This window comes from Bos mutus, chromosome 7 (genome assembly GCF_027580195.1).
Source record: "Bos mutus isolate GX-2022 chromosome 7, NWIPB_WYAK_1.1, whole genome shotgun sequence".
NCBI lineage: Eukaryota > Metazoa > Chordata > Mammalia > Artiodactyla > Bovidae > Bos > Bos mutus.
The window spans coordinates 76,493,180-76,510,477 of NC_091623.1; positions in this window are offsets into that span (position 1 = coordinate 76,493,180).

Genomic DNA, 17,298 nt, shown 5'->3' on the forward strand with positions numbered 1-17,298 from the left:
TAAAAGAATAAAATCTACACTGCAGTATCATTTAAGAAAATAAAACACACAGATATATAAATTATTATGGTATATCTCTCCAGGCTACAGAGGGTGTGACGGAAATACAAGAGAGGATAGGAGATGAAAGAAACAATAAAATCTAATGAAAAAAGCAAGCACAATAAACTTAGAATGATACTTAAATCAATGCTGCAACTAGTTAAAACTACAGGAATTCTGAAGTCACTGTAGGGGACAAAATGTTTAGTACTATGTTAAAATGGGAGTAAGCAGAAAAGAAAAAGATACAGCAAAATGCATTTTTTATTACCCTCTAAAATATTTCATGTTGCTCTCAGGGAAACAGAAACAGTATATATTATGTACATGGTAAGTTATGAGTAAGCAAATATATCATGAATGCAAACAATGTTTACTTTGGCAAATAGCCAAAGCAGGGATTTTTCTTTATAGGAGTATGTAGCGATTGTAAACCATTTGATACTAGATTAAGTGGCTTTGTAGAATCCCGTATTACAAGCCTAGACCAAACACCTGACAACATTATGATGCCTTGATGAAGAGCAGCACAACTGTGGCTCCTTAGACTCCAGAATCTTGGAATCTTAAATCTTCAAATTTTGGTACATCATATCAGAAGTAGCAACCACATTTTCCCAATTTCTCAGAAAACCTTTCAACATTTATTATTCCTGATATGTAAAGAAAACAACCAGGTTTGCGTTTCAAATAGCTGATTATGCTTAGTTATGGGAAATAGATGGGGAAACAGTGGAAACAGTGTCAGACTTTATTTTTCCGGGCTCCAAAATCACTACAGATGGTGAATGCAGCCATGATATTAAAAGACGCTTACTCCTTGGAAGGAAAGTTATGACCAACCTAGATAGCATATTCAAAAGCAGAGACATTACTTTGCCAACAAAGGTTCGTCTAGTCAAGGCTATGGTTTTTCCTGTGATCATGTATGGATGTGAGAGTTGGACTGTGAATAAGGCTGAGAGCCGAAGAATTGATGCTTTTGAACTGTGGTGTTGGAGAAGACTCTTCAGAGTCCCTTGGACTGCAAGGAGATCCAACCAGTCCATTCTGAAGGAGATCAGCCCTGGGATTTCTTTGGAGGGAATGATGCTAAAGCTGAAACTCCAGTACTTTGGCCACCTCATGCAAAGAGTTGACTCATTGGAAAAGACTCTGATGCTGGGATGGATTGGGGACAGGAGGAGAAGGGGATGACAGAGGATGAGATGGCTGGATGGCATCACTGACTCGATGGACTTGAGTCTCAGTGAACTCCAGGAGCTGGTGATGGACAGGGAGGCCTGGCACGCTGCGATTCATGGGGTTGCAAAGAGTCAGACACAACTGGTCAACTGATCTGATCTGATAGCTTATTATGCTGGTTAGAAAGACTAAATTGTAGGAACAAAAACATATAACACCATTTGTACTCACAATCTATACCAAGCACCATGCTTGGCAACATTAACATTTGCTCAGTAACTACTGTGAGGCACCCTTGTGTTTACAATCTCACTTTGCCTTCTTAATAATTCAATAAAAAGGTTAATATTAGAAATAATTTATAAAGAAAAAAAATAAGACATGGGGAGATCGAGTAATTTTCAATTGTAACACAGCTAAAATTTGGCAAACTAGACCTTAACCATGGTGGGTACATATGTCCACTCTATTATATAATGCCCTGTGATTGATCACTTGAATACCAACTCAATTCCTTTTTGAATCTTTATCATTTTTGTTCCTTAATACAGTGGCCAATTGAGCCAATCCCCTAGTCCTACTCCTTTCCATTAAACCTGAAGAAGTTTACACTCTTAAAACAGAAGAGCTTACTAACTCAAATATTTTCAACACAGAACACAACAGAAGTTAGCAAAGTTTAACTTTCTGAAAACAAATTGATGTTCTTAACACACATTGACTTCTAAAACATAGAAGCACTGCATTGTGGCCAAGACCAGGGTAACAGGATAACAGCACTTAGATTACTAGAACATATTTCATTAGCAGGGATATAAAATCAAGATTTACACAGGCTCCTTCTCTGCAATCAGGAAATTACATTTCCTTGCTTAGAACAGTTACAACTGATAAGATTCTTTTTGCTCACTGCCTCACTCATACTCTGTTGTTCACAATCAATTAGCTGAAATCAGGTAAATCCATTTGAGATCAGTCAGGGTGAATATAGCCCTGGTTGCTATCTCTTCTTCTGTCAATTTTTAAGGGTGCTATGAATTACCTCTGGACCTAGCTTTTTAGTACCTTTCAAAAGGTTGGGAGTGAACGCATTTTTCTTATGCTACATATTATATATTGTATGACATTGATTTATTCCTTTGACAGATTCAAGAAGATTATACCATTATAATATCTATAATATCAACTAACCTGAGTAGAACAACACACTTGGCTATGAGATTAAAACTGAGCATGCTGGAAAAATCCTGAGCAGAAGATGGCAATCAAATTAAAAAAAAAAAAAAAAAAATATATATATATATGCTGCTGCTGAGTCACTTCAGTCATGTTCGACTCTGTGCAACCCAACAGATGGCAGCCCACCAGGCTCCCCGTCCTGGGATTCTCCAGGCAAGAACACTGGAGTGGGTTGCCATTTCCTTCTCCAATGCATGAAAGGGAAAAGTGAAAGTGAAGTTGCTCAGTCGTGTGCCCGACTCTTAGTGACACCATGGACTGCAGCCTACCAGGCTTCTCCGCCCATGGGATTTTCCAGGCAAGAGTACTGGAGTATATATATATAAATATATATATCTCCCAGAAGGAAACCTTTGTACAAGCTCAAGTATAAAAGAACCGAACCTATGAATACATTATAAAGAATTCCCGTGAAAGGAATGGGACAAATAGCCAATATCAACACAACTGTAGTGGAATAGTTCAATCCATATCTAGAATCTGCTTGGAAAACCTTCTAAGCATCTTTTTGTATATATCTCCTAGCTATTTCATAGTCCTTTCTATGACTTGTTAACTTTTTTTCAATTTAAGGTTATTTTACCAAGATCCAGGCAGTACCTTTGGAAATCAAGACAAATATCTTCTAACACTATTACATCTAGTGCTGGATCAGAGGCTATAAAAATGCAGGAGATATGTCAAATGCTGAACTCACAGAAGTTTCTTTGCCAAAATCCAAATGAAAAAGTTAGACAGAAAAATAATCCATGCCACACCCTCTGAGCAATCTCCCTTAAAGAAAAACAATTTGTTTGCATGGGAAATTTAATGCTGTCAACTTGTTTCAGAACCAGTAGACAAATATATGACCTTTTAAACTTTAATCTTCACTTTCTACTTATAGAACTGCTATTAAAATGAACAGCAACAATACAAGAATCAGGAAACTTACTCATTTAATAGATAAGCTTGCTCTGTTAAATATATGTTAATTTACATCTCAACTTTTTAGTCTCTTATACACATCATTAATTAAGAAAATTAAGCAGAAACAAACTAACATTTGTAGGTGCTACAAATTATATAAACGCATTTTAATTAATGAAGTTAGCATGGATATTACCTAAGAGTTGAACAACCATCTTAATGTAGAAGCAATTGGCATTTTACCAAAATTTCGTTGTGGAAAAGAGAGCTAGGTGATGGTAAATAGACTACAAAGCTGAATCTTTAAGCAAAGAATTTAAAGTTTATAAAGTCTGGAAGTCAAACATAGGAATTAACTGACTATAAACTCCAAGGTCTGCAAGATACTATAAAATTTTAAAAAATATTTTGATTAAAAAAAAAAACTTGGTAATAATAGTTTTTTTTTTCTGTTTGCCATCAATAAATTCTCTTTGTTGCTTTCTTTAAAAGTTAATCTTTATTTTGACTTAAAAATCATCCTTATCAAACTGATAACCTTATAAAACTTATCATACTTATCAAACTGATAACCTTGGTATGGATGTGGGAATTGGACTATAAAGAAAGCTGAGCGCCAAAGAATGGATGCTTTTGAACTGTGGTATTGGAGAAGACTCTTGAGAGTCCCTTGGACTGCAAGGAGATCCAACCAGTCCATCCTAAAGGAGATCAGTCCTAAATATTTGTTGAAAGAACTGATGCTGAAACTCCAATACTTTGGCCACCTGATGCAAAGAACCAACTCATTGGCAAAGAGCCTGATGCTGGGAAAAATTGAAAGAGGGAGGAGAAGGGGACGACAGAGGATGAGATGATTGGATGGCAGCACTGACTCGATGGACATGAATTTGAGTAAGCTCTGGGAGTTAGTGATGAACAGGGAAGCCTGGTGTGCTGCAGTCCATGGGATCACAAAGAGTTGGACACGACTGAGTGACTGAACTAAACCTTGGAAAATGATTTTAAAAGTACTTTTACCAAGATTTGCGCTTAACTGACCAGATATATACCAAGCGGATCCAATACAACTTAAAAATACATAGCCCTGTCTGAGTATTTTGGAGGACTGTGTTTTAATTCATGTAGGTGTATGTGTGTGTTTTAATTCATGTATCTCTGGCTCATATGGCAGAGATTAATATCATTCTCTTCTTTCTCCTTTAATAATAGCATCTCAAAACTTTAGCAGACATATGACCATTCCAATAAAAAAAAAACAACAACAATTCCAATAAAAAAACATGTCTTAACCTCAAGAGTATATACTCCTTTATACCCAGACACTCAAATTCTAGAACTTGGGTCTAAAGAAATAACCATGGATATGGGGCAAAGATTTAGCTATGGGAACAATCATTGCATATTGTTTATAATATTGAAAAATTGGAAAAAACTTCAACATGGAAAATGATTTTTATACAAACTATGGAACTTCAGTTCAGTGGACAACTAGCAATCCTTTAAATGTGGTAACAGAATGTTAATGACATAGAAAGATGTTGACTGTGTAAATAGTAGAAGTTATAAAAAGCAATTACAAAAACATGGCATGAATCTAAAACATGGGCCTGATTTACCCTAAAGGAAATGTTGCAGAGAAGAAGGCAATTCTGACTCCATGTTGGAACTGTTTCTTTCACTTGCTTTTCATTGCTTTTGTTATTATAATCATACACAATGGCCTGCCTCAGAGAATCCTGCCCCTCTGCCTGACTGTTAAAGTCAAGTGCCTTTGTTCAGAGCCTTGTCCACCTGTAAATGGCAGGAAGGAAGAAATGAACACATCCCCTGCCTGAGGCTTGCCATTCTAGGAGATGTTTGCAAGACTAATGGTTTTTTCACTTGGTTTCCTCACCTCCCACCATTTCTGATCTATAAACAACCTGGCATCCAGACCCTGAGAAGACGATTATTTTGAGGTGCTAGCCTCCCATGTTCTTGGTCAGCTGCTTTCTGAATCCTTTTCTTTGCCTCAACACCTCATCTCTCAGATTCACTGACCTATTGTGCGGCAAGCAAAGTGAACCTGGACTCAGTAACAGAAGGGCTGAAGAGGACATGTGAGTGAATAGAAACATGTGAGTGTATAGAGTAAAGGCTGAAAAGATGATTAAAATGTTTGAAATGTGAAAAAGAAAAAGACGACCTTGTCCAATTTCTTTAGAGCCCAGGGTTGCCATGTGACCAAGGTTTGGCCAACAGGTTGGAAGTGGTAATAACACAGAAGCAGTGAGTGCAATTTCTGGGGTCACCATGAAAGAAAGGGGTACACTGTGGTCTTGTTTCCCCTGATTGTGTTAACTGGACTGTAGACGGAATGGCTGCAGTTAGAGAAACCATCTACGCACAGTGGAGCAAAACATTAAGACTGCTGATTTATACCCCACTTTCAGTTTCTTAGTGTGAGAGAAACACAGAGTTCTGGCCTAGTGTGTTGACTGCTCACAGTGTACTCAGCAACACAAGCTCCCTTTATCTTATTCAGCTATTGTAACTTTGACTTCTCTACTTGGAGTCAAAAAAAAAAAATTCTCATTAAAACCAAAGTATGCTGATATGAGTCAACCGGAAATATCTGAATTGCAGCAAATTTATACTTTAGATCATGGGAAATAACTAGGAGATGTAGATATTTTCCATAACATTTACAAAGTTGGCACTGTCACCTTGAAGGAATTAATGATTCAAAGACTCTGAACCTTACCATCTCTGATGCAGGCAAAATGATAAAACTGACAATTATTACCTGCCACCATGCTCACTTTCTTTACAAGCTCTATCACTCTGTCCTCAGGTCCCCAAATTCTCTCTCTATCCTTAACCCATGTATTAGGTAGACTTATAATTAAATGGTGGTGGTGGTTGGTGGTGTGTTTTTTTTCCTGCTTTAAATTACTGGAAGCATATAGCATAGCCCTAGCTCAGCAGTTCTTTGTCTTTCCCCAGGTTCTACTAGGCTTTTTCATTTATTCCACCTTTTCCTCCCATAATAAGGAAATGGAAGGACTTCCCTGGGGGTCCAGTGGCTAAGACTCTGGGTTCCCAATGGAGGAGGCCTAGATTCAATCCCTGGCCAGGGAACTAGATCCCACAAGCAGTAACTAAGAGTGTGCATGCCACAAATAATGATCCTGCATCCCACAACTAAAAAGACCACACACACCTCGAGGATTATCAAAGATCCTGAAAGTGGCAGCTAACACCTGGCATAGCCAAATGGATAAATATATACATAAATATTTTAAAAAGAAAGAAAGAAAATAGAAGAGCTATAAGGATCCACAGAGATCAAGTAGGTCATTACTGATGTAAAGTGAAACTAGAAATGTCAAATCAGCCAAAGCCAATAAGTAAATATTCAGCAACACCTGGATTAGAAGTCTTCTCTCTGGAGAGTGAAACCACTGCTATCTTACCTTTGCTGGACAGATGCCCATTGTCCATCTGTGTCCTGTCCTGTCCTCCTGTCAATCCTGTCCTTTCTGTGTCCTTCTGTATTTCTGTCCTGTGATAAAGACAGAGAAAGTGTTTAAGGGTAGAAAGAAAGAGAGTATATTCATGAGCTAGCAGCACATCTCGGAGAAGGCAATGGCACCCCACTCCAGTACTTTTGCTTGGAAAATCCCATGGACAGAGGAGCCTGGTAGGTGCAGTCCATGGGGTTGATAGAGTCGGACATGACTGAGTGACACACTTTCACTTTTCACTTTCATGCATTGGAGAAGGAAATGACAACCCACTCCAGTGTTCTTGCCTGGAGAATCCCAGGGATGGGGGAACCTGGTGGGCTGCCGTCTATGGGGTTGCACAGAGTCAGACACGACTGAAGCGACTTAGCAGCAGCAGCACATCTGTACAATGTTTTGCATTTTTTATTATCCCCTTAATTGAATCTCTTCAAATAATTCGACTTCCATTTTCAAGAGAATTAACTTTGGTTAATCTGTTTTTGCAGAATCCTGAAATGTCCTACCATAGTAGAGCTCTCTCTTCCCAACGCCATCGCAAGTATCCTGTATTCTTTCTTGGTAACTGGTAGTATATCTAGGAGAGAAATCTGAACATCACCCTTTGCTTCCCTCTGTAGCTTACCCTTCATATTCAGTTAGTTAATGTGTGTGCATGCTAAGTCGCTTCAGCTCATGTCTGATTCTTTGCGACCCCATGGACTGTAGTCTGCCAGGCTCCCCTGTCCATGAGATTCTCCAGGCAAGAATACTGGAGTGGGTTGCCATTTCCTCCTCCAAGGAATCTTCCCAACCCAGGAACCGAACCTGCATCACTTACATCTCCTGCATTGGCAGGCAGGTTCTTTACCACTAGCGCCACCTAGGAGGCCTCATTTAGTTAACAACTACTATCAATTCTCAGTTCAGTTCAGTTGCTCAGCTGTGTCTGACTCTTTGTGACCCCATGGACTGCAGCACACCAGGCTTCACTGGCCAACACCAACTCCTGGAGCTTGCTCAAACTCATGTCCATCGCATCAGTGATGCCATCCAACCATCTCATCCTCTGTCATCCCCTTCTCCTCCTGCTTTCAATCTTTCCCAGCATCAGGGTCTTTTCCAACGAGTCAGCTCTTCACCTCAGGGCCAAAGTATAGGAGTTTCAGCTTCAGCATCAGACCTTCCAATGAATATTCAGGACTGATTTCCTTTAGGATGGATTGGTTTGATCTCTTTGCTGTTCAAGGGACTCTCAAGAGTCTTCTCCAACACCACAGTTCAAAAGCATCAATTCCACCAAATAGTTATTTCTTAAAGCAACTCATCTCCATCACTATCCCTGCTCACTTAGTCCTTCCTTAGGCTATAAAGCAACTTTCAAAATGGCCTCCAAATCTCTAATTCTATCTGTATTGAATCCCTTCTATACCTTTCAGCTAGTGGGGTCATTCTAAAAGGCAAATCTAGTCACAGCTACATTAACTCCTTCAGTTCAGTTCAGTCACTCAGTCGTGTCCGACTCTTTGCAACACCATGAATCACAGCACACCAGGCCTCCCTGTCCATCACCAACACCCGGAAGTCACTCAGACTCATGTCCATTGAGTCAGTGATGCCATCCAGCCATCTCATCCTTTGTCGTCCCCTTCTGCTCCTGCCCCCAATGCCTCCCAGCATCAGGGTCTTTTCCAATGAGTCAACTCTTCGCATAAGGTGGCCAAAGTACTGGAGCTTCAGCTTCAGCATCATTCCCTCCAAATCCCAGGGCTGATCTCCTTCAGAATGGACTGGTTGGATCTCTGTGCAGTCTAAGGGACTCTCAAGAGTCTTCTCCAACACCATAGTTCAAAAGCATTAATTCTTCGGTGCTCAGCTTTCTTCACAGTCCAACTCTCACATCCATACATGACCACTGGAAAAACCATAGCCTTGACTATAGATGGACCTTTGTTGGCAAAGTAATGTCTCTGCTTTTCAATATGCTATCTAGTTTGGTCATAACTTTTCTTCCAAGGAGTAAGCGTCTTTTAATTTCATGGCTGCAGTCACCATCTGCAGTGATTTTGGAGCCCAAAAAAATAAAGTCTGACACTGTTTCCACTGTTTCCCCATCTATTTCCCATGAAGTGATGGGACCAGATGCCATGATCTTCGTTTTCTGAATGTTGAGCTTTAAGCCAACTTTTTCACTCTCCTCTTTCACTTTCATCAAGAGGCTTTTGAGTTCCTCTTCACTTTCTGCCATAAGGGTGGTGTCATCTGCATATCTGAGGTTATTGATATTTCTCCCGGCAATCTTGATTCCAGCTTGTGCTTCTTACAGCCCAGCATTTCTCATGATGTACTCTGCATATAAGTTAAATAATCAGGGTGACAATATACAGCTTTGACGTACTCCTTTTCCTATTTGGAACCAGTCTGTTGTTTCACGTCCAGGTTTAACTGTTGCTTCCTGACCTGCATGCAAATTTCCCAAGAGGCAGCTCTGGTGGTCTGGTATTCCCATCTCTTTCAGAATTTTCCACGGTTTATTGTGATCCACACAGTCAAAGGCTTTGGCATAGTCAATAAAGCAGAAATAGATGTTTTTCTGGAACTCTCTTCCTTTTTCCATGATCCAGTGGATGCTGGCAATTTGGTCTTTGGCTTCTCTGCCTTTCCTAAAACCAGCTTGAACAACTGGGAGTTCACGGTTCATGTATTGCTGAAGCCTGGCTTGGAGAATTTTGAGCATTACTTTACTCGCATGTGAGATGAGTGCAATTGTGCAGTAGTTTGAGCATTCTTTGGCATTGCCTTTCTTTGGGATTGGAATGAAAACTGACCTTTTCCAGTCCTGTGGCCACTGCTGAGTTTTCCAAATTTGCTGGCATATTGAGTGCAGCACTTTCACAGGATCATCTTTCAGGATTTGAAATAGCTCAACTGGAATTCCATCACCTCCACTAGCTTTGTTCATTGTGATGCTTTCTAAGACCCACTTGACTTCACATTCCAGGATGTCTGGCTCTAGGTCAATGATCACACCATTGTGATTATCTGGAGAAGGGAATGGCAAACCACTTCAGTATTCTTACCTTGAGAACCCCATGAACAGTATGAAAAGGCAAAATGATAGGATGCTGAAAGAGGAACTCCTCAGGTCAGTAGGTGCCCAATATGCTACTGGAGATCAGTGGAGAAATCACTCCAGAAAGAATGAAGGGATCAAGCCAAAGCAAAAACAATACCCAGCTGTGGATGTGACTGGTGATAGAAGCAAGGTCCGATGCTGTAAAGAGCAATATTGCATAGGAACCTGGAATATCAGGTCCATGAATCAAGGCAAATTGGAAGTGGTCAAACAAGAGATGGCAAGAGTGAACGTCGACATTCTAGGAATCAGCGAACTGAAATGGACTGGAATGGGTGAATTTAACTCAGATGACTACTGTGGGCAGGAATCCCTCAGAAGAAATGGAGTAGCCATCACGGTCAACAAAAGAGTCTGAAATGCAGTACTTGGATGCAATCTCAAAAACAGAATGATCTCTGTTCGCTTCCAAGGCAAACCATTCAATATCACAGTAATCCAAGTCTATGTCCTAAGCAGTAATGCTGAAGAAGCTGAAGTTGAATGGTTCTATGAAGACCTTCAAGATCTTTTAGAACTAACACCCAAAAAAGATGTCCTTTTCGTTATAGGGGACTGGAATGCAAAAGCAGGAAGTCAAGAAACACCTGGAGTAACAGGCAAATTTGGCCTTGGAATACAGAATGAAGCAGGGCAAAGACTAATAGAGTTTTGCCGAGAAAATGCACTGGTCATAGCAAATACCCTCTTCCAACAACACAAGAGAAGACTCTACACATGGACATCACCAGATGGTCAACACCAAAATCAGATTGATTATATTCTCTGCAGCCAAAGATGGAGAAGCTCTATACAGTCAGCAAAAACAAGACCAGGAACTGACTGTGGCTCAGACCATGAACTCCTTATTGACAAATTCAGACTGAAATTGAAGAAAGTAGGGAAAACCACTAGACCATTCAGGTATGACCTAAATCAAATCCCTTACGATTATACAGTGGAAGTGAGAAATAGATCTAAGGGACTAGATCTGATAGATAGAGTGCCTGATGAACTATGGACGGAGGTTTGTGACATTGTACAGGACACAGGGATCAAGACCATCCCCATGGAAAAGAAATGCAAAAAAAGCAAAATGGCTCTGGGGAGGCCTTACAAATAGCTGTGAAAAGAAGCGAAGTGAAAAGCAAAGGAGAAAAGGAAAGATATAAGCATCTGAATGCAGAGTTCCAAAGAATAGCAAGAAGAGATAAGAAAGCGATCTTCTTCAGTGATCAATGCAAAGAAATAGAGGAAAACAACAGAATGGCAAAGACTAGGGATCTCATCAAGAAAATTAGAGATACCAAGGGAACATTTCATGCAAAGATGGGCTCGATAAAGGACAGAAATGATATGGACCTAACAGAAGCAGAAGATATTAAGAAGAGGTGGCAAGAATACACAGAAGAACTGTACAAAAAAGATCTTCACGACCAAGATAATCATGATGGTGTGATCACTGACCTAGAGCCAGACATCCTGGAACTCCTTCAGAGACCGCCCTAAGCTTTAGGATATCAGGCCCTGTGTCATCCAGCCCTGCATGGAACTTCTCTTAAGTACCATCTTTGACTCATTTCTCTACCATTCTACTCTACAGGCTTCTCTATTACTTCAGGGTCTTAAATGTGACATGTGTTGTTCTTTTGACATATGTTGTAACTGTCAGGCTTAAAATAAATTATAATCAACGCTTAACATGATCTCTGTGAGTCTCCAGTTTTAGCTCAGTACATATTTCTTATATTCCAAAAGCGTCTTGTTCATGCTGGTATGAAAGCATCCCCATAATGTAACACATAAGATGCAAAGGTTCAGACTCTTTCCTTCTCTATTGGAAGCAGCTTAAAGAAGAAATTAGGTATTCATCCTTTGATTACAAGTAACTAGCAAATGGATAATACATGATAAGTATTCAATAGCAATTGCTTGAATTAATGAAAAACAAATACATTAACAAAGACCAAAATTTGTGCTTCCAGCCTGGACACAATTAAGTACTGAATATCTTAATCAACCTTGACCTTGCTATGAACTAACAACTTCAGCCTAAGCTGCCTATGCCACATATGCCACTATGAATGTATATGCGCACACACACACACACACAAGATATAAATAAATATAACTAAACAGTAACATCTTTTCCAGAGTTTAGATTCCCTTCCTCTAATTGATATCACAGACCATTCTTTTCATGACAAATGACAATAGTAGTTCAAGAGCACGAGCTGCTCTAACATTAAAACTAACCCATCATAGTGTCCAACTTTACAGAGCTAATCTCTAGCTCTTCCAAAATAAAAAACATGATAAATTAACACCTGCCAACAAAGTTATCCAAAGTGCCCAAATAGACTGAATACAAACATTATCTGAGATATCTCCCAACTCCACACCTAACTTAAAAGGAAGAAAATATTTGGGAATGGAGCGACAGACATGATTAGGCACTTTTTCGAGATGGCATCTGGGCATAGTATTACTATAACTACAGCAGATATAAAGGCCAATTACATTAAAATATCTCCAGTTACAAGATGAAAAAAGAAAATAGAGAAACAAGTTTGCCAATGGGAGTGAAAAATTTTAGGCTGATAATTGGATTACAGAGTTCTAAGTTTTATTATAGCAATAGAATGCTATGTGGAAATGTTCACTTTTCCCATATCTTGGCTGCTGAAATGTATGCATACCAGTGATCCTATTGAAATTGCTTTGTATAGACTCCTAACTACCTATTAATCTCAACAAAAAGAAACATTAAAAAATGCCAAAAAGTCTTTAAGAATTCCAGCTGTCTCCTTTCCGCCTAGAGTAGTTTTACAATGTGCTAATGTGACCCTACTAAAAATATATAACAAACAACTGAGCTAGAAATAAACCGCCTTTTTCTAAAAACTAATTATTTTTAAGAAGTTTGTATTACCAGTTCAAGTTGTCATGATATCTTAATATATATTTTAAAAGAAAGAAAAAAAAAAGCAATATAGTCTTTCTCATGGTAAGTGGTGTTAACAGCTTGCTTCAGAGATCCTAGTTCAAGAGATTCTTGCTTGAACTTTTATGGATTGAAACCACTGTTACTGTTAGAAGCAGTATTGTGAACCAGTTTTCTTTGCCTGAATCTAAACTTTACACATATTATCTTCATAAACTAATGGAGTTACCTTTTCTACTATGCAGACTATTTTTAACATGTTTCCAGGCACTAGAACTATGGCAAATATCATGGAAGAATTTAAATACTGGGAAAAAGATTTCAAGTCAGAAAGATGCAGATTAGCTGACTTCACATAGAAAATTATGAAGGAAAGCTATAACCTTAATTATGACAGTCAAGATATGGAAATCTGTAACCTTAATTATGACAGTCAAGATATAATTTTTTTTTCATGAAACCATCAAAATTTTGTAAAAGAGGTTGGAAGGACACAGAATAAGGGAATCCACCACCATTGGGAAGTCAGTGACCATATTAGATTTATTTCCTGAGGATTTTTACTCCAGTATCTGTACCATTTTGTGAAGGTATTATGCTTAATATTTCACTACTAATGAATCAATCCTATGCCATTCATTTTACAACTTTTCTATAGACTAGTTGTTAAAGTCAGCTGGGGTTTCAAGAGCAAGTAATTCAGCTAGGCACAAAACAAAAGAACAGAGTGATGTAGTTTTACATAATTAAAAGTTTTACTTTTAAAAAGTAAATGAAAATCTAACTTAGTCAAACCATTTTTTTGTCCTATAACATTTCTTGTTCTATAACAATTTTACGGGCATAGCTCAAGCTGACCTTTAAAATCATATTACTATTAAGATTAAATAAGGCACTCTCTGAAATTGATGGTCATGGTATTAATATAATGTGAAATGGAATATGGAATCTACCTAAATTCATCCTTTATCAGAAGCAATACAGTATTTGGACACTAATCAGATGTGTAGGCAAGAGATTCAGTTAAATGCTATTATTAAACACAATTTACTGGAATGAAATATTTCATACCAGTAACCATTGCAAATAATGGGCAGGGATCTTTTTTGCACATTCTCTGAGCAGATCAACTTTGCTACCTTTGATACATAAATAGTATGTATTTTATAAAATATAGAGAGAATGTTTATGATCTGCTTAGTTATTAGGCCTATTCTAAATGTTCAAGTGATATTTTTTTTTCTTTTTGGCCAATGTGAGGTCATACATTTGGCACCTACATTTAAAACTGAAATAACATGTCTATATATTTTTGAATTTTGTTATATTAGTACATCAATGGATCTCAAAAGGCCACTGACATTTAGACACCAACTGGCAGGAATGTTAGCAAAGAATTCTCACAAATCTAATATACTTTCTTAATTATAAAACATCATCATTTTAAACAAGGTTTAGCAGTACAAACTATTTTTGGAATCATTACTTAATATTAACTGCTGTCTTAATGACTCTTTCCAAATGCAAAATGCATAAAATACATATGCATGCTTGATTTTCCATGAAAAGAGAAACTTACTAGTTATCATTAAGAATCACAACTCAAAAATAAAGTTGATTAATTACAAATGACAATGGGTGGGCAATATAGTCTAATAAAACATTCCAATAAGTAATAACATCAGCCTGGGCAACTAATTTTTGTTTTGAAACTGACCTTGAGCAGCCCAATTTTGAGTCTTTGAGCATTACCTATAAATATATATAATAATATTTAATTTCTTTGGCTTGCAGAATAGACCTAAAAATAAGAGAATATGTATTCAGTAGCACCACCTTGAGAATTTAAATTGGGAAATCTGTCAGAACTGGTTAAATGATGAATAAACCATCACAATAAAAATTTTTTAAAAATCTTAAGTATGATACTAAAAAATTTCTGAATAAATCCCCATTTAATATTTAATACTACTTTATCCTCAAAATAAATTTGAGGAACATTTCATTAATCTGAAAGAGAATTCTATAGTTGTTCCTTTAAATTTGTGGAGGAGGTCACAAATGGTGGAACTTCCCATTAAAACAGGACAAACTGAATCTTGCTTCCAAAGTTCACATATTTTTAATATTTATTCTTTAATTGAAGGATAATTGCATTACAGTATTGTGTTGGTTTCTGCCAAACATTAGCACGAATCAGCCACAGGTATACATATGTTCTCTCCCTCTTGAAACTCCCTCCCACTTCCCTCTCCAACCTCCCTCCCACTTCCCTCTCCATCCCACCTCTCTAGGTTGTTACAGAGCCCAGGTTTGAGTTCCATGAATCATTTGCAAATTCCCATTGGCTATCTATTTTACATACGGCAATGTATGTTTCCATGTTACTCTGTCCATACATCCCCCCTTCTCCTTCCCCCCTGCCCTCCAACCATGTCCATATTATTTCAAAGTGCTTAGAGATATACTAGAGCTCATCTAAGGCTCCCATTGGGCCCAGATTAAGAAATATTACTTTATAGACAACCCTAAGAGTTACAGAAAATACTTGCAAATGAAGCAATTGACAAGGGATTAATCTCCAAAATATACAAACAGCTCATGGAGCTCAATTTAAAAAAAAATCAAAAACTAAGCAGAAGATCTAAGTAGACATTTCTCCAAAGAGAGACAAATGGCCAAAGAGATCACTATCACTAATTATCAGAGAAATGCAATCAAAACTACAATGAGGTATCACCTCACAGTGGTCAAAATGACCATCACCCAAAAATATACAAACAATAATGCTGAATAGGGTGTAGACAAATAGGACTCCTCTACACTGTTGTGGAAATGTAACTTGTTACAGCCACTATGGAAAAGAGTATAGAGATTCCTTATAAAACTAAAAACAGAACTACCATATGACACAGCAATCCCACTCCTGGGCATATACACAGAGAAAAACAGAATTCGAAAAGAAACAAGCACTCAATGTTCATCACAACACTATTTACAATAGCCAGGACATGGCTATTGTAATAGAGGAATGGATAAAGAAGAAAAGATGTGGTGTTTGTGTATATCTATATATACACACACATGGAATACACATATATGTATATACACACAATGGAATACACATGTATATAAGGTCATTTGAAGACACATGGATGGACCTAGAGATTGTCATTCTGAGTGAAGTATGTCAGACACAAAAAGACAAATGTTATATGATATAAATTATATGTGGATTCTAAAAAAAAAAAAAAAAAGGTACAAATGAACTTATTTACAAAACATAATTAGAGTCACAGATGTAGAAAACAAACTTTAGTTACCAGGGGATAAGGGGGGAGGAGGAATAAATTGGGAAATTGGGATTGACATATACACACCACTATGTATAAAATAAATAACTAATAAACACTTACTGTATAGCACAGAGAACTCTACTCAATACTCTGCAATAGGCTATATGGGAAAAGAATCTTTAAAAAAAAGAGTTGAGATATGTCTATATATAACTGATTTTCTTTGCTGTACATCTGAAACTAACATGACAATGTAGATAAACTATACTAAAATAAAAATTTTTTTAAGAAATTATTTCACAGAAAATTAAATTCTTATGTACATTTTGTTTTTGTTTAGGTAATATTTTTACATATCATTGCATATACATTATAAAGAAAATATTGAGTAAGTGTTTACAAATAAATATACCAACAAAGGTCTGTCTAGTCAAGGCTATGGTTTTTCCAGTAGTCATGTATAGATGTGAGAGTTGGACTATAAAGAAAGCTGAGCACCAAAGAATTGGTGCTTTTAAACTGTGGTGTTGAAACTGTGGTGTTGGAGAAGATGCCTGAGAGTCCCTTGGGCTGCAAGGAGATCCAACCAGTCCATCCTAAAGGAACTGAGTCCTGAATATTCATTGGAAGGAATGATGCTGAAACTGAAACTCCAATACTTTGGCCACCTGATGAGAAGAGCTAACTCATTTGAAAAGACCCTGATGCTGGGAAAGATTGAAGGCGGGAAGAGAAGGGGACGACAGAGGATGAGATGGTTGGATGGCATCACCAACTCAATGGGCATGAGTTTGAGTAAACTTTGGGAGCTGGTGATGGACAGGGACGCCTGGCATGCTGCAGTCCATGGGGTCGCAAAGAGTTGGACACGACTGAGCAACTGAACTGAACTGATGCCTAAGTAACTCAACTCACTCCAGTATTCATCATCAGCGAAACTTCCATTGTGGTCCTTCCAAGTAAAGCGCGGCCTCACTCCCTGCACCACCAACCAGAGGCAATCACATTTCTTTTCTCACCAAGGTTAGTTTGGCTGATAGTAGAATTTCATATAGGTGGAAACATACAGCATGCCATTTG